This window comes from Hemitrygon akajei, chromosome 8, assembly GCF_048418815.1.
Source record: "Hemitrygon akajei chromosome 8, sHemAka1.3, whole genome shotgun sequence".
Classification (NCBI taxonomy): domain Eukaryota; kingdom Metazoa; phylum Chordata; class Chondrichthyes; order Myliobatiformes; family Dasyatidae; genus Hemitrygon; species Hemitrygon akajei.
The window spans coordinates 17,530,792-17,554,794 of record NC_133131.1 but is presented as its reverse complement, the minus strand read 5'-3'; the positions used below and the strand labels follow the sequence as shown (position 1 = coordinate 17,554,794).

General features: G+C 43.2%; 1 long non-coding RNA gene across 2 annotated transcripts in view; it reads right to left on the bottom strand.

Annotated features, from left to right (window-relative positions):
- Window positions 1-731: 731 nt before the first annotated feature.
- LOC140731689 (uncharacterized) overlaps window positions 732-24,003 on the bottom strand; it is an 89,164-nt gene continuing 65,892 nt past the window's right edge. The window contains exons 3-6 of one of the 2 annotated variants that reach the window (XR_012099896.1): window positions 20,728-20,815; window positions 15,349-15,647; window positions 7,487-7,572; window positions 732-2,246 (exon numbers count right to left, since the gene is read on the bottom strand). This is a non-coding gene — a long non-coding RNA (uncharacterized lncRNA). The remainder of the gene's footprint in view (window positions 2,247-7,486; window positions 7,573-15,348; window positions 15,648-20,727; window positions 20,816-24,003) is intronic. The other variant, XR_012099897.1, reaches the window with a different exon arrangement.

Here is a 24,003-nt window from a genome sequence, read left to right as displayed (position 1 = left end):
GCTCCCTGAGCCCCTAGGTTCCTCTAGCATTTAGTTTATTGGCCCAGGCGAATGTCCCGTAGATCATGCTTCGGAGATTTTGACCCTACATGGGTGATGATTTGGGGAAAAAAAGTTATCACTGAAGTTCACCCTCAAATTCTTTTACAATTTGGGAGGTCTTTAAAATGTTTTTTTTAATTCTGGAGGTTTTGAAAATAATTTTGTGTGCTTAAGAACAGCTTGTACTGAGACAAGAAATGAGTTGACTCAAATATGTTGACTGTGTAAGTTATGCCTTTGTGTGACTTATATCTGTAAAGATATTGCACAAATTAACTAATTTGATTTTGGAAAACAGATGTGGCTATGAGTCATCAGAAGGTTTTTGGTCACCATCCTGGCTACGGTATAAATGTGTGTGGCATCCGTTAGTCTCGCAAAAACATGGATTTGCACCTGGACTCTCCAGGGCGCAGGCCTGGGCAGGGCTGTATGGAAGACCGGCAGTTGCTCATGCAGCAAGTCTCCCCTCTCCACGCCATCGATGTTGCCCAAGGGAAGAGCAAGGGCCGATACAGCTTGGCACCAGTGACGTCGCAGGAGTTGCCAGAGCGAGGTTGAAGGGAACGTCGGACTGCCTTAGGGACTCCAGCTCCGGATTTGTCCTCAGGGTTTACTCCCGAAGCCTTTCCCATGAGTGGGTATGGCCGCAAGGCAGCGGAGGTTTGAAATCAGAGTTTTCCCTTAGATGGACCGCCTTCCCAGTATAAATGATAAAACACAAACTGTATTGAACATCGATTACATTAATATCAGCAAATCAAATGGACAAAGTGGGTGCAGCAAATCGATCCAGACCCTGCGTCAAGCAGGGAATTGACTGCAGTCCAGGCCTGCTGAGGGTGCTTAGGTGCACAGGAAACACTGGAGAAAGAGCAGTGTTTATCTGCTGTTTGCCATCTCCCCAAGAGGACCAGGGTTCCCAATAAAGCCTGGCCCTACCACCAAGTTCCTGAGAATGAATGTGAAAAGATAGAAAATGCCGGAGGAACTCAGCAGGTCAGGCTGCATCTATGGAAGGGAATAAACCGTCCACATTTTGGGCTGCGACCCTTCATCAGGATTCAATGAAATATCGATTGTTTATTCCCCGTCTGATTTCAGATTCATTTATTTATCACATGTACATCGAAACATGCAGTGAAATGTGTCGTTTGTGTTAACATCCAACACAACCTGAGGATGTGCTGGGGAAGACCGCGAGTGTCACCACACAGTCTGGCACCAATATAGCATACCCACCGTGTTCGGCAGAACAACACTTGCAGCAACAACTCCAACAAAACAAAACAGACAAACAAGCCCCTTTCCCTCTCCCACACATTCACACACAGACAGGCCACCTCCAGAGTCCTTGGCCCCGGATTCTCAGACTCGTAGACATTGGGACCAGGCTCACAGTGGTAGACGTTGGACCTCTGTCTTCCAGACACGCTGACCCAAAGGGCTTCAACTATCAGATCTCGATTCCAGACTTGCTGAGTTCCTCCAGCATTTAGTGCAACTTGCTCGCTTTCAAGGACTCTTCATCTCATGTTCTCGATATTTATTTATTATTATTAATTTGTACTTGCACAGTTTGTAGTCTTTTGCACATTGGTTGATCATTGCCATCTTTCATTGGTTCTGTTGTGTTTGATGGGTTTACTGCGTGTGCCCACAAAAAACGAATCTCAGGGCTGTATATGGTGATGTATTTGTACTTCGATAATAAACTTAATTTGAACTTTGAAGATCTTCAGCACCTGCAGTATCATTTTGTGTTAATGAAAAGATGCTGCAGCAATGCTGCAGGTAATGACAGCTGACACACCCTAACGTCCTTACATCAGGGTCCTGGCCTCCGTCAATAAATCATTAGATTCATCTTTTTTCCCCCACTGTCTTCAGGCAAAGGATAATTGATTGTGTTTTCCTGACTCCCAAGCCAAAGCAGTGACCTCTGCTGGAAATGCTCGTGGTGCTGAGAGAAGATGAGCTGCTGCTGAGGTATAGTTGCCCATCTGCATTCACTGCCCAGGCTCAGACACAAAGAACGGCTCACAGGTTAATGGGTTAACACTTCGAGAGCTGTAACTGCGCTGGAAGCAGGCCAGGAGACCATAGGTATTACTGTTACCATAAACAGAAGAGATTCCGCAGAGGCTGGAAATTCAGAGCAACACTCACAAAACGCTGGAGGAACTCAGCAGGTCAAGCAGCATCTGTGGAAATGAATAAAATGAATTCAGGCTGAGAAGTTTCAATGAGACATCAACCGTCTTAACTCAGCACTCCTCTCTCCTATTCGAACCTCACACCCTCTGAACACATTGCCTTCCACTCTCTTTGCACCAATCCCAACCTTAAAAGAAAGAGATCCTGACAAAGGGTCTCGGCCCAGGTTCAATTCCCGCCACTGCCTGTACAGCTTGAAGGGCCGGAAGAGCTATTCTGCACTGTATCTCAATAAATAAATAATTGAGAAGGAATTTAAAAAGATGTCATCAGTTCTTTCCTGGGCAGTCACATGTCCAGAGTTTCTAATTCCTTCAAAAGCTGGAGTACGACTCAACCCAAAGGCATTCCGGAAAGCCAGAGATAGCGTTTCCCATAGTGTTATTCCTAAACACAACAGCATTCTAGGGGACAGAGGGCACCGAAAGAATGTGTAAAAAAGCCACAATAGCCTTTACATAACCACTTAAAAATGCTGCTGTCCATTTATCTGTGCTGAACTCCTCCAGTCCTCCTTCCTCCATAAGACCACGCTCTTTGGCCACACATCTGTCCCAGCACCTCCTAACATAACTCTCCAAGACTCTGCATCCTTCTTATTGCCTACTTTCCCATCTTCCTCAGTATTGTGAGCACTGTGAAGAATGCAGCGTTGTGGCATCATCTAAATCACTCATATAAATTGAAAATCTTTACACAAAGTTCTCAGGAATTCTTTGAGGTGGACTTTCTTCTGTGTCTAGCTCTTATCGCCAAAACATTTACACCTTTACCTATTTGTCCTTAAACTGTTACCTACTGAAGCTCAATCTTAGCTAGATGCCTCTTGGTCCAAAATGGAGCTTACAAATTATATGGGAAGGAGAAACAAGCTGCCGAAAAACTTATCCTTGACCTCACCCCCACCCCAACCTAAATTATTCTACCATCGGCTATTAGAAAGTTGGCATTGCTCGAAGTAGAGCAGGACAGGTAACAACATTCATCTCTCCGCCAGTATCACTAGGTGCTGTTTGTTTTGTGCCTTTTAATTTTCTGTAAATTTACATTACTGAATGTACCGACTGCAAAGGTAACATTTGCACAGTTTCTTTCTTGCAAAAGTAACACACGAAAAGGAACTCAGCAGGACAAGCAGCATTTATGGAGAGGATTAAAGCCACCACTGCTTCCCTCAGCAGAGAATCCCACACATTCACTATTCCCTGGGAAAAGCAGTTCCTCCTCATCTCTGTCCTAAATGTATGTCCTTAATCTTGAGGCTATGTCCCCTAGTTCTAGGCTCACCTACCTGGGGAAACAACTTTCCTGCCTCTATCTTATCTAGCCCAATCATAATGTTATATGTTTCTACCAGATATTTCCTCATTCTTCTGAATTCCAGACAGTATGGTCCCAGACAACTCATAAGCTAAATGCCTCACCTCTGGAATCAACCTAGTGAACCTCCTCTGCACGACCTCCAAAGAGGGGCATTTCCACTACTTTCATGTGAGGTTCCAGTCACGGTTGATACCGTGCATTGTTTTGTGTGGCAGTATTAATGATGTTCCTTCTGATTCCCGTGGTTTACCTCTGTTGTACAAAGTCAAAGTCGAGTTTATTGTCATGTATGCACAGGTGAAATTAGAAACTCACTCACAGTAGCTTCACAGGCACACATCATCATGTAAGCATCTTTGTTGAGGTAGAATAGGCGAAAAAATTTCTCCCAACTTTCCAACACTAGCATTCTACACACAACCACCAGGAAGTGCTGGAGAGCAAACACCAATCTATATGAAGGGTCTTGGCTCGAAACATTGACTATACTCTTTTCCATAGATGCTGCCTGAACTGCTGAGTTCCTCCTGCATTCTGTGTGTGTTGCTTGGATTTTCAGCATTTGTAGATTTCTCTTGTCTATTCAATAGCATTGTTTGCTTCAATGCTATTTAAATTATAATAGACTATTTCTTGTGGAGAAACATATTAATAACCATTCCAAGATTCAAACTGGCAATTTGGAGCACAAAGACAAAAGAGGCTTCAAATGCTGGAATCTAGACCAAAAATCAGAATGCTGGAAGAATTCAGCAGGCCAAGCAGCATTGTGGAAGCACAAGGAGAAATGAATTTTCTGTCTCCACAGATGCTGACTAACTTGCTGAGTCCTTAAAGAGAGTTGTTTTATTTTGTTGTGTTTGCATATCCGCTATTTATCACATGGTGTGACAGGACCACCACCAAATAAACTGGATCTCAGGCTCCAGGCATGCCTGTCAATGGACAACTAACTTAATTTTATCTGCACAGAGGTCTGTGGTTCCTTCAAATGCATGAGCTGTTATTTATTTTCTACCCTACACACCTGCCCTCACAATCTTTCCAGCATCATAATTTCAACCCATTTTACCATTGATCTCACCCTTCCCTCCCCACCAATTGCCCTGACCTCCACCAACGTTCTTATGCCACAGATCCCCCTAGCTCCCATTATCCCAACTGTTGCACTCTGTAACTTCAAAAAATTAAACTAGTTCAAGAGGAAGACAGTTCAAAATGTTAGTCTAACTTTGTGTTTACTTTAAGCGAGGCACGCACCTGTCATGAGGTAGCATTATGACGTATGCAATTCATGTATTTTTACATATAACCATAAAGAATTTATAAACAACAAGTAATACTGAATTAAACAATATACTTACAAGATTACTCAAACATAACTGAAATATTAAATACACAACACCGAGCATCAGCCTCAAAACCAAAATAAAAAAGAAGAGCTGATCGTTGAATTCAGAAAGAAGGCAGTGCACATACTCCTGTCTATATCTATAGCGTTGAGGTTAAGAGCTTCATGTTTCTTGGAGTGAGCATCACAAATAGCCTGTCCAGGTCCAAACATGCAGCCATCCTGGCCAGAAAGCTCACCAACACCCCTACTTCCTCAGGAGGCTAAAGAAAATTGGTAGGTCCCCATCAATCCTCACTGATTGTATCAATGTGCCATAGAAAGCATTCTATCTGGATGCATGATGACCTGGCATGGCAACTGCGCTGCATGGGACCACAAGAAACTGCAGAGAGTTGTGGACACAGCTCAGGATGTCTTGGAAAGCAGCCTCCCTTCCATAGAGTCGGTCTACACTTCCTGCTGCCTCAGTGAAGCAGCCAACGTAATCAAAGACCCTCCCCTCCCCAGACATTCTCTCTTCTCCCTTACCCTATCAAGCAGAAAACACAAAAGTCTGAAAGCATACACCACCAGACTCAGAGACAGCTTCTATCCCACTGTTGTAAGACTCTTGAATGGACTTCTTGCACAATAAAATGACTCTCTCACAATCTACTTTGTTAAGATCTTGCACTTTATTTATTTTACCTGCTCCGCACTGTTACGCTTTATTGTGCATTGTTATTGCTTTACTTTGTTCTATCTCAATGCACAATGCACTGTAATGAAGGCCAGACAAGACACGGTTTCACTCTGTCTCAGTACATGTAACAGTAGTAAACCAATTCCAATTCAGATACACCCTATCTCACCCCTAATGTTTCACCAAGTGCTAATCTCCCAGCCAGCTGAATCTCCTCCAGTCTGACTCACGGTCCCGACTGCCCACCCAAGCTTAATCAGATCTTCGTTGACATCAGATGACACAGAGTCACCTCAGCACAGAAAGAGGCTGCCCTTCCCACAGAGTCCACGCACCCATCAAGTGCCCATTGACAGCAATCCTGCAGTCATCCCATTTTACCCCCAACGGCTCCTCCAAAGTTCGGCTATTAACTCACATTCCAGGGGCAACCTAGAGCAGACAATCACTCTACTGTTGGGTTACTGTCTAAGCTGTTACTTTTCTTGTAGTTCAACTTTCTTTTTGCTTACATATATTACGTAATCACTTGTTTATATGTAATTGTTCAGTAAATGTTCAGTAATTGTGGTACAGCTAATTCTGTAATTTTCTAGAAGTTTCCCTACAATCCTACGTCATGCCACTGAAACATAGGTTAATTTTTATTATTGGAATGTACTTTATCAATGTAGTCTGAGTTAGTATTTCATATAATATTATCACAATGGCTTTGTTCTTTTCCTTTCTTTGATGTCCTCTGTTCTATCACTACCTCAGAGTAAATTGGTTACTGTTACGAACACTGCTGAAACAGTAATAACAAGATTTACATCTCATTCTTGACATCTGAAGAATTTTCTAGATCAAAACATTTCCAGATGCAATACTACCAACCCACACACTTTTAGATGTTGACAGCGGAAAGAAATCCACAGAGACAGAGTCAGATGTCAGGATTGAACCGTTGTCAGTGGATCTGTGAGGCGGCAGTATCACTAGCTGCACTACTCTGTCACTACTAAGGTGGCCTTTCAATCCGCTGAGTCTATGCCAGTTCCCTTCAGCCCCGCTCCCCTAATTTCCTTGCAACATTTTCTCTCCCATGTGTCTCTGTAGATTCTAAATGCTTCTACAGATGCACAGTGGAGAGTGTCCTAAGTGGTTGTATTACAGCTGGTGTGGAAACACCAATGCCCAGCAATGGAAACATCTACAGAAAGTAGTGGATCATCACAAGCAATGCACTCCCCACCACTGAGCACATTTACAAGGAGTGCAGCCACAAGATAACAGCATCCATCATCAAGGACCCCCCCCAACATCCAGGTAATGCTTTCTTCTGGCCTCTACCATTGTATAGGAGGTAGAGGACCTTTAGGTCCCATACCACCAGATTCAGGAACAGTTATTACCCTACAGCCACCATGTTCCTAATCACCTGGATGTCTTCACTCACCTCAAATCTGAACTGATTCCACAACCTACAGGCTCCCTTTCAAGGACTCTACAACTCATGTTCTCAGTAATATTTACTTTTTATTTGCACAATTTGACTTCTTTTGCACATTAGTTGCTTTTCAGTCTTTACTTATATATCATTTTTAAAAATTGTATTGTATTTCTTTATTTTCCTCTAAGTTGTGTCAAGTACCTCAAAGTAGTATCTGGTGACATATACGTCACCAGATAATAAATTTATTTTGACTTTGACGTGACTTTGGCCTATCAACTTCCCCTGCTTCTCCCACCACCCGCCTACATTCCAGGCAACTTGCAGCAGCCAGTTAGCGCGTCTTTGGGATGCGGGAGGAAACGGAGATCTGAGAGGAACCCACATAGTCACAGGGAGAACTCCACATAGACAGCACCGGAAGTCAGGATCGAACCTGTGCAGCAGATGCGTTAACTGCTGTGCCACGATCTGATAAACTCCCTCCACACGGACTGGATCCCCTAACCCTTGGCCTGGTACCTACAAGATAATGAGAAGCATTGGATAAATAGTTATCAACTTTCCCTCAACTTTGCATATGATTGAAATCTTGAGCATCAATATCATCATCATGTCGTGATGCATAACGTGGGTGATCATGTTCTTGACTGTGATTGTTCTTGGCAAATTTTTCTACAGAAGTGGTTTGCCATTGCCTTCTTATGGGCAGTGTCTTTACAAGATGGATGACCCCAGCCATTTTCAATACTCTTCAGAGGTTGCCTGGCACATAATCAAGACTTGTGATATGCACCATCTGCTCCCAGGGCTTCATATGACCCTGATCAGGGGTGGGGGTGACCTACACCTTGCCTAAGGGTGAACTGCAGAGTAGCGGAGGGAAGGAGCACCTTACACCTCCTTTGGTAGAGACGCATCACCACCCTGCTACCCGGAAATCTTGAGCAACACACACAAAATACTGGGGGGATCTCAGAAGGTCAGGCAGGAAATAACGAAGGATTTCAGAACGAAATACTGATTGTTCATTTCCTTTCATAAATTCTGTCTGACCTGCTAAGACCTCTAAGCATTCTGTGTGTACTCCCCCGCGCGAAGGTGTGCAGGACCAGAGCATACACATTTAAAGGGAAGAACTTTTTCACCTAGAGAAAAGCCTGGAACACACTGCTCAAGAGGTTAATGGAGCCAGGTACTCTCACAGTATTAAGAATCATCTGTATGAGCATTGTAATTGCCAGGAGAATGAAGACTATAGACCAAAAGCTAGTAAATAGGATGAATATAGATAAGCACATGATAGCATAGACATTTTGGACTTAATGGCCTGTTTCTGCACTGTATGACTCTATGACTCTATGTTAGCTCATTCCACGGTGCAAAAGTAAAAGCATGAACTGGAGGTTTCTGGAACTACTGAAGCCAATGACTGAAGTGATTGTTAGGGCATATTCTGGAGTCAGGGTATACAGCAAGTATTAATTTCACCAGCAACCAATCTTCAGATTTGAATGTGAATCGCAGATTGAATTTAAAAAACAGCTCGGAACAATTAGACCTCAGATGCGTGCATATGCAAGCGGCCTCGAGTCAGTGGAGAGTAATGTTCACTTTGGGTATCTGGAGAGTGGTTGCGAAGAAGGAGGTGTGTGAAAACTATATGTAATTCAAAAGAAGCACTGTAGATACTGTTACAACACGCACCCAACCACACCAGCTTCTGGCGTTTAGATACTCTAACTCTTCGGAGTATGTATAGCTGGCGTACCTCTTTAAAGGTTCAGGACCTGCTAATTGGCAATCGTGTTTTGGGCACCGAGTATTTAAAAAGCACCTGAACCGAGGTTCGGTGCTCAATCGTAACTAGAGATACCATCTAGCGTTTCGCTTTTGCTCCGTTCTCGTTCCAGCATTATACCGTGTGTTGATTCCAGCCTCAGATATTCCAGCACTTGGGTCCAAATCACCCTCGTCAAAGTCTCTTGTCATAGATACATTGTAACTATAGAATTGTCCTGATGTTACCTTTGATCTTTAGCATATAAAAATGTCATGTAATACTGGATCTGGCAGACCACTTCTTCCAAGAGTGTCTCGAATAGTTGCTCGAGATGCTGAATAAACTTCTTATCCACTAGCTTCAGTGACTCTCCACCGACTTTGTTCGTGCCACAACAGTGATTATTGCTGCAGACTCCACACCACACATTCCACACTGATCAATAACCCCTCTGCCACATTTTGCCACATCTTACTCTCAGAGGTGGAGAGGAAATTGAAAGGGCCAGGTTTCAATCAAGCAGAGATCCTACCCTCCCTCCCTAGCTAGCTCTCTTCACTTTGTGAGTGCATAGTGCAGAAACTGATCTAGAACCAGTAAATTTAAACACCCTGCTGGATGCAACCAGTTCATTCTCAAAAAGGAAAGCATCAGTCTTTACCACATCAAATTCAGGACACGCACTGTCTTGGCCCACAATTAGGACACAAGTGCAGATTCAAATTAACATAGTTATTTTGCTTCTTCATTAGTATTGGGCTTGTTGTAGTAACATAATCCCCTAATTCTATCAAAAATGACTGCCTACCTGTATTTTGTCTCCCAGTTCTATTCCCTCTGCAGGTTCTGTTGGGAGACCTCCTACATGACCCACTCTTAATCCCTAGGAGAGTGGCAAACAGGAAGAGTTTTCTACATTCCTCCTCATTGGAATGCAGAACGTAGAAGATTGAAAGGAGATATGATGGAGGTATACAAAGTTGTGAGGGGTATAGATGGGATAAGTGTAAGTAGTTTTTTTCACTGAGGTTGGGTGGGACTACAACCAGAGGTCATGAGTTAAGAGTGAAAGGTGAAAAGTTTAAGAGACGTTTGGACGGTTACATAGATGGTAGGGCCATGGAGGGCTATGGTCTCAGTTTTGCACGAACTAGATGGGCCAAAGGGTCTGTTACTTTTCTACTGTACTTTTCTATGACTGTGACTCTGTGCAGGAATGGAACTGTCATATCCTTCCTGCAAGGATGGCCCACAAATCTCAACCAATTAATGTACCAGAACCAAAACACATGGAATCTGGAATACAGATCATGAGGGCCCTGTCAGAGTTGTTTCTCCTCCCAATCCTTTCCTTCACGTAGTCTGTCTCTCCCCCCCCCCCCCCCCTTTAGCTCTCTTTCGTATCTCCAGTACTCTTTCAATGGGTGGAATGACTTGCTCAGATTCAGCAGATTTCTACAAATTTTCTACCAAAATGACACATCCTTCAAGACCTCCTCAGAAATAAGAGAAAATCTGCAGATGCTGGAAATCAGAGCAACATACACAAAATGCTGGAGGAACTCAGCAGGCCAGGCAGCATCTATGGAAAAGAGTACAGTTGACATTTTGGGCTGGAACCCTTCATTAGGACTGGAAAAAAAGGACGAGGAGTCAGAGTAAGAAGGTGGGGAAGGGGAGGGAGAAACACAAGGTGATAGGTGAAACCAGGAGGGGGAGGGGTGAAGTAAAGAGCTGGGAAGTTGATTGGTGGAAGAGATACAGGGCTGGAGAAGAGGGAATCTTATAAGAGAGGACAGAAGGCCATGGAAGAAAGAAAACGGGGAAGAGCACCAGAGGGAGGTGATATGCAGGTAAGGAGATAAGGTGAGAGAGGGAAAGGGGAATAGGGAATGGTGAGGTGGGGGGGGGGGGGTTGAGCATTACCAGAAGTTCAAGAAATCAATGTTCATGCCATCAGGTTGGAGGCTATCCAAACAGAATATAAGGTGTTGCTCCTCCAACCTGAGTGAGGCCTCATTGTGACAGTAGAGGAGGCCATGGACTAACATGTTGGAATGGGATTGGGAAGTAGAATTAAAATGGGTAGCCACTGGGAGATCCCACTTTTTCTGGTAGGTGCTCAGCAAAGCAGTCACCCAATCTACGTCGGGTCTCACTGGTATACAGGAGGCCACAAGTGTCTCCTCACCTGGAAGAGTTTGGGGCTCCGAATGGTAGTGAGGGAGCAGGTGTAGGGGCAGGTGTAGCACTTGTTCCGCTTGCAAGGTTAAGTGCCAGGAGGGAGATCAGTGGAGAGGGACGAATGGACAAGGGAGTCATGTAGGGAACGATCCCTGCGGAAAGCAGAGAGTGGGAGGGTGGGGGGGGGGGGGGGGAGGGAAAAATGGGCTCGGTGGTGGGATCCCACTGGAGGTGGCGGAAGTTACGGAGACTTACGTGCTAGTCGCAGATTTTGTTTCAAACTAGCTGGATGCAGCTGTGATGGGTATTTACTTTCCAGGGCCCAAGGGGCTTATTGCTAACCTCCAGCACAGCAGTACAATCTTTAGAATCAGAGTCATTAAACACTGCAGTACAGAAACAGGCCCTTTGGCCCATCTAGCCATGGCAAACTATTAATCTGCCTCGTTCCATCCATGTACCTATTCAAATAACTCTTAAATAATGAAATTGACCCTGTATTCACCACTTGCGCTGGCAACTCGTTTCACAATCTCACCACCCTCTCTGTGAAGAAACTCCTCTCATGTTCCTCTTAAACCATTTCACCTTTCACCCTTAGCCATGACCTCAGCTGTAGTCTTATCCAACCTCAGTGGGAAAAGTCTGCTTGCATTTACCCTATCTATACCCCTCATAATTTTGTATATCTCTATCAAATCTCCCCTCAATCTTTTACATTCTTGAGAAACTTTCCAGGGCACGGAGTTGTTCTTGCCAAAGTGAAGCTTCCAACCAATATTCCTTGCTCAGCCTCTTGTTGTTAATAAGTGCCCCATGATTTAATCACGAGAAATACTTTGGCCAAATTAAACATTGCATTCACCGGGCCTGATGGATGCAATTGAAAATCTTCTCATGCTGGTAACATCAATTTAAGGCAAAAGATTATAAATGGTAGAAAGCAGTTAGGAATGGCATAAACATGAGATGGCAGGAAGTTGAACTCGAGCTCATTCTGCGGCCTTTAGTTTCTGCAATGGATGACTCATTCCTCTGTAACTTATGTCCTTTCTGTTTGTAAGAATTGTGCCAGTGTTTGACAATCCTTTGTAATTTATAAGTCATTGTAATTTGAAAATCTTCTAAAAGTTAGAAATCCTCTTGAGTTTTAAGAGCAGAATTAGGCCATTTGGCCCATTGAGTTTGCTCTGCTATTTCATCATGACTGATCCAATTTCCTCTCAATCTCAGCCTCAGTCTAATGCCTTATGCTCATATCCCTTCATGCCCTGACCAATCAAGAATCTATCAATCTTTGCCTTAAATAAAGACTTGTCCTCCACTCTCTGGCTAAAGAAATTCTGTTCTAAAAGGATACCCCTCTATTCTACAAGGACACCCCTCTATTCTGAGGCAGTGTCCTCTAGACTCTCCCACCATAGGTAACATCCTCTCCACATCCACTCTATCAAGGGCTTTCACCATTTAATAGGTATCTATGAGGTCACCCCTTATTCTTCTGAATTCTAGTGAACACAGGCCCAGAGCCATCAAACACTCTTCATATGACAATCCATTCATTCCTGGAATCATTTTCATGAACCTCCTTTGAATCCCTTCCAGTTTCAGCACATCCTTTCGAAGATAAGGGGCCCAAACCTGGTCATGATGTTCCAAGTGAGGCCTCACCAGTGCTTTAAAGTTTCAACACTACATACTTGCTTTTATATTCTAGTCCTCTTGAAATGAATGCTAACATTGCATTTGCCTTCCTCACCACCGACTCAAATTAACCTTTAGGGAATCCTGCACAAGGACTCCCAAGTCCCTTCATGCCTCAGTTTTTTGTATTTTCTTTCCATTTAGAAAATATTCAACCCTTCCATTTCTTCTGCCAATGTGCATGACCATAGACTTCCCAACACTGTATTCCATCTGCCATTTCTTTGCCCATTCTCTTAATCTGTCTAAATCTTTCTGTAGCCTTTCTACTTCCTCAAAACTACCTACCCCTCCACCTATCTTCATATTTTCTGCAATCTTTGCAACAAAGCCATCAATTCCATCATCCAAATCATTGATATATAATCTAAAAAAGAATCGGTCCCAACACAGACCCCTGCAGAACACCACTAGTCATCAGCAGCCAGTCAGAAAAGGCTCCCTTCATTCCCACTCTTTGCCTCCTGCTAATCAGCCACTGCCTTATCCATGCTACAACCTTTCCTGTAGTACCATGTGCTTATAGCTTGTTAAGCAGCCTCATATGTGACACCTTGTCAAAGGCCTTCTGAAAATCCAAGGACATGACATCAACCAATTCTGCACTGTCTATCCTGCTTGTTATTTCTCCAGAGAATTCCAACAGATCTGTTGGGCAAGATTTCCCCTTGAGGAAACCATGCTGACTATGGCCTATTTTATCATGTGCCTCCAAAACCACATCCTTAACAATTAATTCCATCATTTTCCCAATCACTGAGGTCAGAATAACTGGCCTATAGTTTCCTTTCTTCTGCCTCGCTCCCTTTTCTGCAGCCTTTAGGGATCCTTTGACTCGTACACTAAGATTTCTCTGTTCCTTGCTACATCCAAGAGTCCTACCTTTTATAACGCTTATAATTGCCTTATTATTTATCTTCCACAAAATTAAATGCCTCACATCGTTCAGGATTAAATTCCATCTGTCACTACTCTGAATGTCTTCTCAATTCATCAATATCAGTTTGTAGCTGAAGGCTACCCTCTTCACGATTAACAACACCCAGTGATAATGACACCATTAAAGACACATGTGTGTGCCTGAATGTGTATGTCTGTTTAAAGCTCCCCTCTAAAAAACAGCAAATTTAACTTCCTGCACACATCACTTTTTATCCCACTGAAAGGTATGTTTTCCATATTGACACCTATGTGCACATCAGAATTCTGAATGCACCCACAGTGTCTTGAAATTTCTCTATTTTACCTTGTGCATTGGCTTGTTGCCAAGTTAATTCTGTTTATTGAAATGGAGCATGTTTTGGCAAGGTACAGTGGAGTGTATTTTATTGGAGAGACAGACAGGCTAGAAGTCTGCTCTCTGTGGTAGTGAGCATGAGGGTTACCTCATTTTAACCCCTGCATCTCATTTACAACAACCACAAGATGGGTGTGAAGAGAATGGCAAGGATTCAAGAGCACAGACACAGCACTAGTATACACATATGCATATATACTTATAAATATATATTTCACTTGTTACGGCCTGCACAGACCCCTGATTTCAACATCATCAAGGCTGTCTGGGATTACCGATTAACTGGAGAGACAGAAGCAAACGAGACAGCCAAAGTCTGCAGAAGAACTGTAACCAGTTCTCCAAGACACTTGGAACAATCTACCAGCCGAGCTGCATGAGGGTGTACCTAAGAGAATTGATGCAATTTTAAAGGCAAAGGGTGGTCACAGCAAATATTGATTTGATTCCATTTTTCTTTTCTGTTTATTGCTCTTTATAGTAATTTTTTGATATTTAGAAACTTTTCATTTCATTATCTTTGAAAGTATCTTTGCTTTACAGATTTTTTTTACATGTGCCTAAGACTTCTGCATTTCTGTACAGGACTCTGTTTTTGTGTGGGTGTGTGTGTTTGAATTGAATTTATGTACGTGTGTATATTGAGCAGCATCTGATCAGAATGAGGTTTATTATCATATATGTAAATCAATGATGCAAAACTTGTTTTGTGGCAAAGTCATAAATTACAGAAGAGAATATTACAGTAAAAATTAGGAGTTTGTAAATCTGTGTTTGCGAGTGTGTGTTGGAGCGTGGTGGTTAGGAGTCACAACCAGCTCTTCATCCTGTAAGCTAGGTTTTCTGAGGCTGGCCAACCGGAACATGCAATCTAATACACCCATTTTGTGATGTTTTCACAGCTTAATTTCAGCCCAGTTTTTCCTCCATGAATCCCCAAGTTCTAAACAGCATGGCACACAAGCCTTGAGCCTAGCCTATCACCTGTGCCTTTGCCACTCAAGTTCAAAGTAAATTTCTTGTCACTATGTCATCGTCTACTACACTACCATTCCTTTGCTTGCAGGCATTCACAGTAGAACAAAGAAGTACAATAAAATCAATGAAAAACTACAAACAAAACTGACAACCAATGCGCAAAAGAAGACAAGCGCAGTAAATAAACAAATAATTTTGAAAACATGAGTTGTTGAGGCCTTGAAACTGAGTTCATAGATTGTGGAACCAGTTCAGAGTTGAGGTTATTCACGCGAGTTCAGGAACCTGATGGTTAAAGGGTAATAACTGCTCCTGAACCTGATGGTGTGAGATACAAGCCTCCGGTACTTACTTCCCAATGGCAGCAATGAGAAGACAGCGTAGTCTGTACGGTGGAGGTCCTTGATGATGGATACTGCTTTCTTGTGGCAGCCCTCCTTGTAGATGTGTTCAGTGATAGGGAGGGCATTTCCTGTGACAGGCTGGGCTACATTCATCACTCTTTGAAGGCTTCACCACTTTTTGTAGGTTTTCTGTTCTTGGGCATTGATGTTTCCATACCAGGCCATGATGCAACCTGTCAGGATACCCTCCACTGTACATCCATAGGAGTTTTTCAGAGTTTTAGATAACATGCCAAATCTGCATAAACTTATAAGAAAATAGAGGCATGTTATTACCAGAACTGACCCTATAATACAATAACACCAAGGAATTTAAAATTACTGACCCTCTCCTAATGAGGACTGGCTCTTGGGCCTCTAGTTTCTTCCTCCTGTAGTCGATAATCAGCTCTTTGGTTTTGCTGACGCTGAGTGAGAGGTTGTTGTGGCATCATTCAACTAGATTTTCAATTTGCCTCCGTATGCCGATTTATCACCACCTTTGATTTGGCCAATAACAGCGGTGCTGTTAGCAGACTTAAAAATGGCATCGGAGCTGTACTCAGCCTCACAGTCATAAGTGTAAAGCGAGTAGAGCAGGGGGGCAAAGCACACAGCACGCAGCCAGAACGACTAGAGCCTGCAAGTGTAGGAAACGAGGCTCCAGCTGCACAGGAAGCTTGGTGACCAGTTTCAGAATCAGAATCAGGTTTACTGTCGCCAGTATCATGAAATCATGCCATCGTGAAATTTTTTGTTATGGAGCAGCAGTACATTGCAATACATTAAAACTGAGTTACAGTAAATATATATAGATATATACTAGTTACACTTAAAAAGGCTCAAAGGTCCAATTTAATGTCAGGGAAATGTATACAATATACATCCTGAAATGCTTTTTCTTCGCAACCATCCATGAAAACAGAGAAGTGCCCCAAAGAATGAATGACAGTTAAACGTAAGAACTCCCAGCTTCATTCCCTCCCACATGTAAGTGGCAGCGAGCAACAATCCCCCCTCCCCCCACCGGCAAAAAAAAGCAAGAATCAGGACCGCCACCGAGCACTCAACCATCCGCAAAGCAATAGCAAAGACTCAGACTTACGGTTACCCCAAAGACTTAGCATTTCACCCGGCATTCGACATACTGCATCTCTCCCTAAGAAGGAAGAAAGAGGTGTCTGCACTTTCCCAGCAAGCGGGGAGGCATAGAAAACAACTCGCTGGTTTACAATGTTAGGTCTGTTACACGCTTTTTTCAAGCTCTATGCCTCAAGATCGCAAAGATCCCAGGTCGTTGGGCCCACAGCAGTAGATTTTCCGACTCCCCGTAGTGAGGTAGTATTCATGGGTTCAATGTGCATTCAGGAATCGGATGGCAGAGGGGAAGAAGCTGTTCCTGAATCACTGAGTGTGTGCCTTCAGGTTTCTGTGCCACCTTCCTGATGGTAGGTAGCAATGAGAAGAGGGTGATGGGGGTGTTTAATAATGGACGCCGTCTTTTTGAGGCATCACTCCTTGAAGATGTCCTGGATGCTACAGAGGCTGGAGCCCATGATGGAGCTGACTCAGTTCACAACTTTTTGCAGCTTCTTTCGAGGGGAAGGCAGTATTGAATGCTGAGCTGTAGTCAATGACAAACAGCGTGATGTACACACCTCCACCGTAATGTCACTCAGCCACAACAATTCCATTAACTCTTGGAGAAATATTAAAACTTGGGAGTAATTTTATTTCATTTGGCTTCCCCGGCACAGTTTCCTGTGAACGTTAAAGCCAGCATCAACCAGCCCTGATTCAATGCGGCCTAAATGGGCTCTTGTCACTACCCTGGCAACAACCCCTCCATTCATGAACTGCACAGTCCAGACAAGAAATGGATTTCCCTAATGCAGTCGCCTCTTCAGAATTCACAGCCACCTGAGCCCGATTAGCATTAGCCACATTTGAACAGGGAAATCTGGGATTAACCGAGTCAAGTCCAGTTTATTGTCTTGTGCTCAACTATAGTGCGGTACAGGCACAATGAAAAAAGTGCTTCCAGCAGCAGCACAGGCATGTAGATTCAGAAAACAAAAATTATAGGTGCATTATACAAGACAGTGAAGGAGGAAAAAGATCTGTGAAAAACAGGACATTAGTGCAAAAACAGAGACAAGACTATGGTCCGTACTGCTCAGAATCAGGTTTATTATCACTAACGTACAGTATATGTATGTAATGTATATAACCTTATAATGTATATAGAAATGAGACAACGTTTCTCCAAACCAGGGTGTAAAGCACAGTAGTACACACAATACACATAACACAATAACTTATGAAGGTAAGGATAAAATCTACAGATGAATCACACATAAATATCAAATTAAAATATTGTAAGGTACAGAACAGGTTAACCAGTGGCACTTCAACGGTGATGCTGCAGAGAGCTCAGAAGGCCACTGGCCTGGGGGAAGAAACTGTTTCCCATCTTGACTGTTCTTGTTTTTTGCATCAGAGTCTCCTGCCTGATGATAGGAAGTCGGAGGGGATGCTGGATGGTGGAATTCTTCATTACACGAAGGGTCCTGTGTACTCAATACTCCTGATAAATGTCCCCAATGGATGGTAGGGAGACCCCTATGATCCCCTCAGCTGTTCTAACAGTCCTTTGTAGGGACTTTCAGTCCAACGCTCAACTGCTCCCATACCAGATGGAGATGCAACTTGTCAGGATGCTCTCAATGGTGCCTCTATAAAATGCAGTATGCAGTTAAGATGGATGGGGGGAGGGGTATGGGAGGAGGGCCTTGCTTGCTTCAATCTCCTTAGCAAGTGGAGGTGCTACTGTGCCTTCTTGTTCAGGGAGATGGTAGTAAGGGACCAAGTGAGGTCATCTGTAATGTGCACTCCCAAGAACTTGATGCACTTAACTCTCTCCACGGAGGAGCCACGTATTTGCAGGTTCATTTGCACCATCCTGAAGTCCACAATGATCTCCTTGGTCTTCTCCAAGTTCGAGTTTGAGTTCGAGGTTAGGATGTTCTTCTCACACCAATTCACCAGCCGCTCCACTGCCTCTCTGTACTCCATCTCATCATCGTTGTTGATGATGTGTCATCATCAGATGACACGGTTTGAAACAATACCTTGTTGCCTTGCTGCTTTATATCGCTAGTGCTTCGATTTTTGCTTCAGCAGCAGTTGGATAGGAAAGGCAAATGGGAATCAGCATAGATAGGTAATACAGGGTGCATGAGTCTGAAGACTCCATTTCCATGACCCTTTGGTTCTTGTTAATCACCCCACTCTAATCCTCAGCGGGGAGAGTGACCCAACTCTCTTTACCGGCAAGACAGCACTCCACTATGCCGCATTACTGGCTCAAGACCACTCCCGGCACTGAGCCTGGTATCACTTGATGTGATTCCACCAGCAGAGATTCGCATTTCCCCACAGATGCACTGAAGATGGATTTAGCAGACTAGCCATGTTCAACTCTAAACCGGAGCCTGTCACATATTACATGCTCTTCTGCCGACGAGTGAATGAGACCTTCTTAACAGCAGCCCACTATCAACTTGTGATAACAAAAGTGTCTTCGAAAATGTGACAGGCAACAACTACATGATCACTATCTACAAGGCTCACTATCAGATCAGATAGTCTGGCTCCAGGGAGCACCACCATTCATAAAGAGAGGGGGGAAAAATTCTAATAGGTTTGTGGTATTTCTCCTGAAATCTGATGTGGTCTATTACTTTTTTCAGCTTTTAATAAATAAGCCAGACCTTTATGTTTCATTGACAAATGAAAATTATAACAGAGGCAGCATAATGACATTCCTTAAATGAGCTTTCAGAACGCACTACCCTAGGGCACTATCTTTCTCATATTGCCACTAATATCCTCTAATACATAGAAAGTCATTAATAATAATGCTTTACAAAATGATGATCCCATTTCAATTATACCACATGTTTCGTCATGTCAAACGATGGCAATTGTGACAGCGACTTTGTTTCTATTAGAGCATGAAGTTTCAGTAAAATTAAGACAATATTGCAATGCTAGGCATCAGCTTTCAGCTGTAAGGTGATGGCAGATATCCCTGGAGTCTGCCAGTGTTGGGGAGTGGGGGGGGGGGGGGGGGGAGACTGCCGCTTCTTGTGAGGAGACAGAGACATGTTAAACTGCTTGAAAGATGCACCAGGCATGAATGGGCTCAGTGGCAAATAGATACTGCAGAAGGGAGACACAGTTAGTACAGCGTTGTACAGTACATGCAACCCTGGTTCAATTCCCGCCACTGTCTCTAAGGAGTTAGTACGTTCTCTCCGTGACTGCGTGGATTTCCTCTGGGTGCTCTGGTTTTCTCCCACAGTCCAAAGACATACCGGTTGGTAGGCTAATTGGTTGTTGTAAATTGTCCCGTGATTAGGCTCGGGTTAAGTCAGGGGATCACTGGGTGGCGCAGCTCGAAGGGCCAGAATGGCCTATTCTGCACTGTATTGCAATAAATAAATTTGAAAAAGATAGAGGTGTGTAAGATGATAAGAGGCAGACAGGGTGGACAGGGTGATAACGGCTGACACAACAGGGCATAATTTTAAGGTGATTGAAGGAAAGTATTGGGGGGGATGTCAGCGGCAGGTTTTTATACAGGGTGGTGGGTGCATGGAATGTGCTGTCAGAGTCAGATATATTATTGTTTTATTTATAAAATTTATTATCAAAGTATGTGTATGGCACCATATACTACCTTGAGCTTCATTTTCTTGCAGGTATTCACAGGAAAATAAAGAACTACAGTGGAACTAATGAAAAAGTATACATAAACTGAGACTGAGAAACAACCAATGTGCACTTTATCCACACCGGTTCAGAAGCCTGCTGGTCGTAGGGCAAGGACATTAGAGTGGTTTAAGAGACACATGGATAAAAAACATTCAAGAGCTGTGCAGGACAGAATGGTAGGTTGATCTTGGAGTTGGTTAAAGGGTCAGCACAATATCATACTGCGCGGTATTGTTCGATGTTCTATGTGAGACTGAACTTAATGATCGTAATTACTGCTGCAAAGAACCCAGTCATGTTAATTGCCCATCCTCTGTGGCCAAAGATTCAGATTAGCTGAAGTACCCCCATTTTGTTTTGTGTTTGTTAGCAAGCTATTAGAAAGGTTGGAAAGCTTTGACAATGAAAAAGCAGCCACAGAGGATTTTTATTAGTTATGGACAGGAAGCATCCCTCTCTCCTTCATCTTTGATTTACTGTTAAGTGACGCTATTAATCTTCATTTTCTTTCTCACGCTACAGTATCTGCTTTAGCCATCTCACTTCAAGCCCTGAAGCCAAAATCTTACCGATAGAAGGCCTTTCTATCCTTTCCTTTTGACACAGGTGTACCGGCCGTTACTTCTAGCATTCATGTCTACGTTCCATGACTGGCACCTGTAACAGGTGGACACAAGGAAGGTCAGAAGAAAATGACAACATTGTGAGAAGAATGAAAATTTGGGATTTTATTTCGCTCTTTTCACATAGAACACTACAGCACAATACAGGCCCTTCAGTCCACAATGTTGTGCCGACCTTTTAACCTACTCTAAGATCAATCTAACCCTTCTCTCCTTCATTTTCTTTCTCACGCTACATTACCTGCTTTAGCCATCTCACTTCAAACCCTGAAGCCCAAATCCTATTGATGCAGGGCTTTTCAATCCTATAACGCCATTACTTCTACTTCCTACCGATTCAATTTCCATCCACGATACAGAAACACGATGGAGATAAAACTGGGCACAGTGTCTCGGGAGAGGAGGGACAGAATTCATCAGGACCGGGTCTCGGCCCAAAACGTCAACTGTTTACTCTTGTCCATCGACTAAACTTGGAGCCTTCCCTGATGGTGGAGATCAGCTACATAGGCCCTGTCAGATTTGAGGCTTGCTTCACTTTCTAGTGACCAGAACTGGGTGCAATATACAAGGTGTGGCCAGATAGAGCTTAATTTGCCCATTGTCACTGGCAGCTGGGGCCAACACACTTAGTGTAAGACATACTGATAACAACCCTCTTCATTCTCCCATCCACATTGCACCTTAATTTGGACACTCACACACTTCCCACTAAAATATTCTTTAAATATATTAAAGGCAGCAAAGCCTTCATCATGTGCATTTGATGATTATCTCTGGTGCCTTATCAAAAGAAAAAAAATAAAAGATTTGCTTTATTTATCACGTACATTGGAACATACAGTGAAATGTGCTGTTTTGTCTCTTTTAATGAGTTTTAAAAGCCTTCATTATATGCACTATCATCTCATTTCATTATCACCTCTGATGCCTTATTGAAAGAAAATGATAAAGATGAGCTTTATTTATCATGTATACATCAAAAGATACTGAAATGTGTCAATGACCAACTCCGCCCGAGGATGTTCTGAAGGGCAGCCCGCAAGTGGTGCCAACATCGTGTGCTCACATCTTACTAACCACCGTGCCTTTGGAACGTGGTAAGAAACAGGAGCACCCGGAGAAAAACCATGCAGTCACGGCGGGAAAAGTACAAGCACCTTACAGACAGCAGCGGGAATTGAACCATGATCACAGGCGCTGTAAAGTCTAACAGTTGCCGCTACTGTAGATTTGCATTTATTAGCACCTGGAAATGTGTTCTTCTATAACCCAACTCCACTGCCGCAGAACTTCCTAACCCTTGTATTCCAGTCTAATAGCAAAGTCCAATGTATCATTTCAAAGGTTCATTTATTATCAAAGTATACAACTCTGAATTTCTTCTTCTCCAGATAGCCATGAAACCAAGAAAGAAAAGAAAGGCAGCATAATCATCAACCCAAAATAATCCCCCCTCCCCACAAAAAAAACAAGTCAAACAGAACAGGCATATCAACACCCCCCCCCCCGGAATCCCCCTCCACACACAAAAAACGAGCAAAACACAACATGCACATCAACCCCCCACACAAAAAAAAACTGAGAAAGATTGGGCAAAAAACATAGAATATAAAAACACTATAAGACTGAAAAAAGTATACAGTCCACGTCCACATCCAAAACAGAGAAAACCTGGGCAACATTCTCTGGGCACAACAACAGGCTCTCCCCTCTCTGCTAGCATAGCAGAGTGATCCTCAGCGATCAAAAGGCAGGGCCCAGGTCTGAGAGCATATCAAAGCAACTGGGCCCAGGCCCAAGAGCATATCGAAGCGACAGCGCCCAGGTCTGAGAGCATATCGAAGAGGCCGGGCATGGGCCTGAGAGCGAGGAACAATAAGTGGCTTGGGCAATTTAAGCACCAAGCCATATTGAAAAGGTCGGGATATTGGGGCCAGAGGCGTGGAACAGACCAGTTCAGCTCACTGGTCCATGAGGTTAACTTGTCCCTGCACTGAACTGAGGCTGTTTCCTGCAACTAATGGACTCCTGAATCTGCTGCAGTGATGACTGGCTTTCTTGGATGTGGACTCACTTTCGTAACCCTCAGTTCTGAATGTTACTGGCTTACTTTTACTGTTTACATGATTTGTTTTTTTCTTGACAGTGCTTGACAGTCTTTTTTAAATGGGTCCTATTGGGTTTTTAAATGGATTCTTTTGGGTTTCGTTGTTTTGTGGCTGCCTGTAAGGAGACGAACCTCAAGGCTGTATAATGTATAACTTTGTACTTTAGCCATTCATGGTGTGTGTGTGCGTGTGCGTGTGTGTGCCATCTCTTCATCGTCCTGCATGGAGCGTTTTGTCATTGCCAGATGCCCATTTTACCTGATGTCGTGCTCAGAATCAAACCCCTTCCACCCATGTGTCATCTTTTCGAGTTGCCTCTACTATTTGTCCCACAGGTGCACAAACCGGATCAAATTACACTGACTTCCCACCACCCCTTACATTAATTCTCAAGTAATTAAGCATTGGTTTTAAACTAGAACTGGTGGGATACTGATGAGATCAGAACCCACTTCTGTTTTGTAGCAACCTTCTTTTCCCACCCTTTCAATGTGGAATCAGGCATAGTATAAAATGGGATAGAGGTGAAGAGAAGGGCTGAGCGGCAGGCAACCTCACTGTCATCTCCAGTTACAATTAAAATGAACTTCTTATTGTTTTTATCCTCATTTAGATAGTCTTTTATCAGTTCATAAGATCTATCCTGAGGCCAAACAGTTTTGAGATAAATTAACGCCGTTTCATGGCCTCTGATAATCAGTAAGTGTTTGAAATTATCCTGCACAATCTTACGATGGTGGCAATAAATGTGATAGTATATCAAGTTCTTTTATCTATTCTTTAATTTTAATCTCCTTCATTAACACAGCAGATGGAGAGACTTCAAACAGGGACATTCTGACATGTTATTATAAAACAACTTTTGTTCAGTCTTGAAGCTCAAAAATGTTGGCAATAACTTTTGTATCTTTTATGTAGGACACTGCAACAAAGAAAATTATCCAGCAATCTATCTTTTCTCAATAAAGGTTTGAAGTCTACCCAAGTATTGATATTGTTAAAGTTAGACCTTCAGATGCAATTGGATTTTTTCCAGAGTTATAGAGAAATAAGCTCTTCGGCATGACCCATCCATACCGACCATGGTCCCACCAAGCTGGTTCCATTTGCT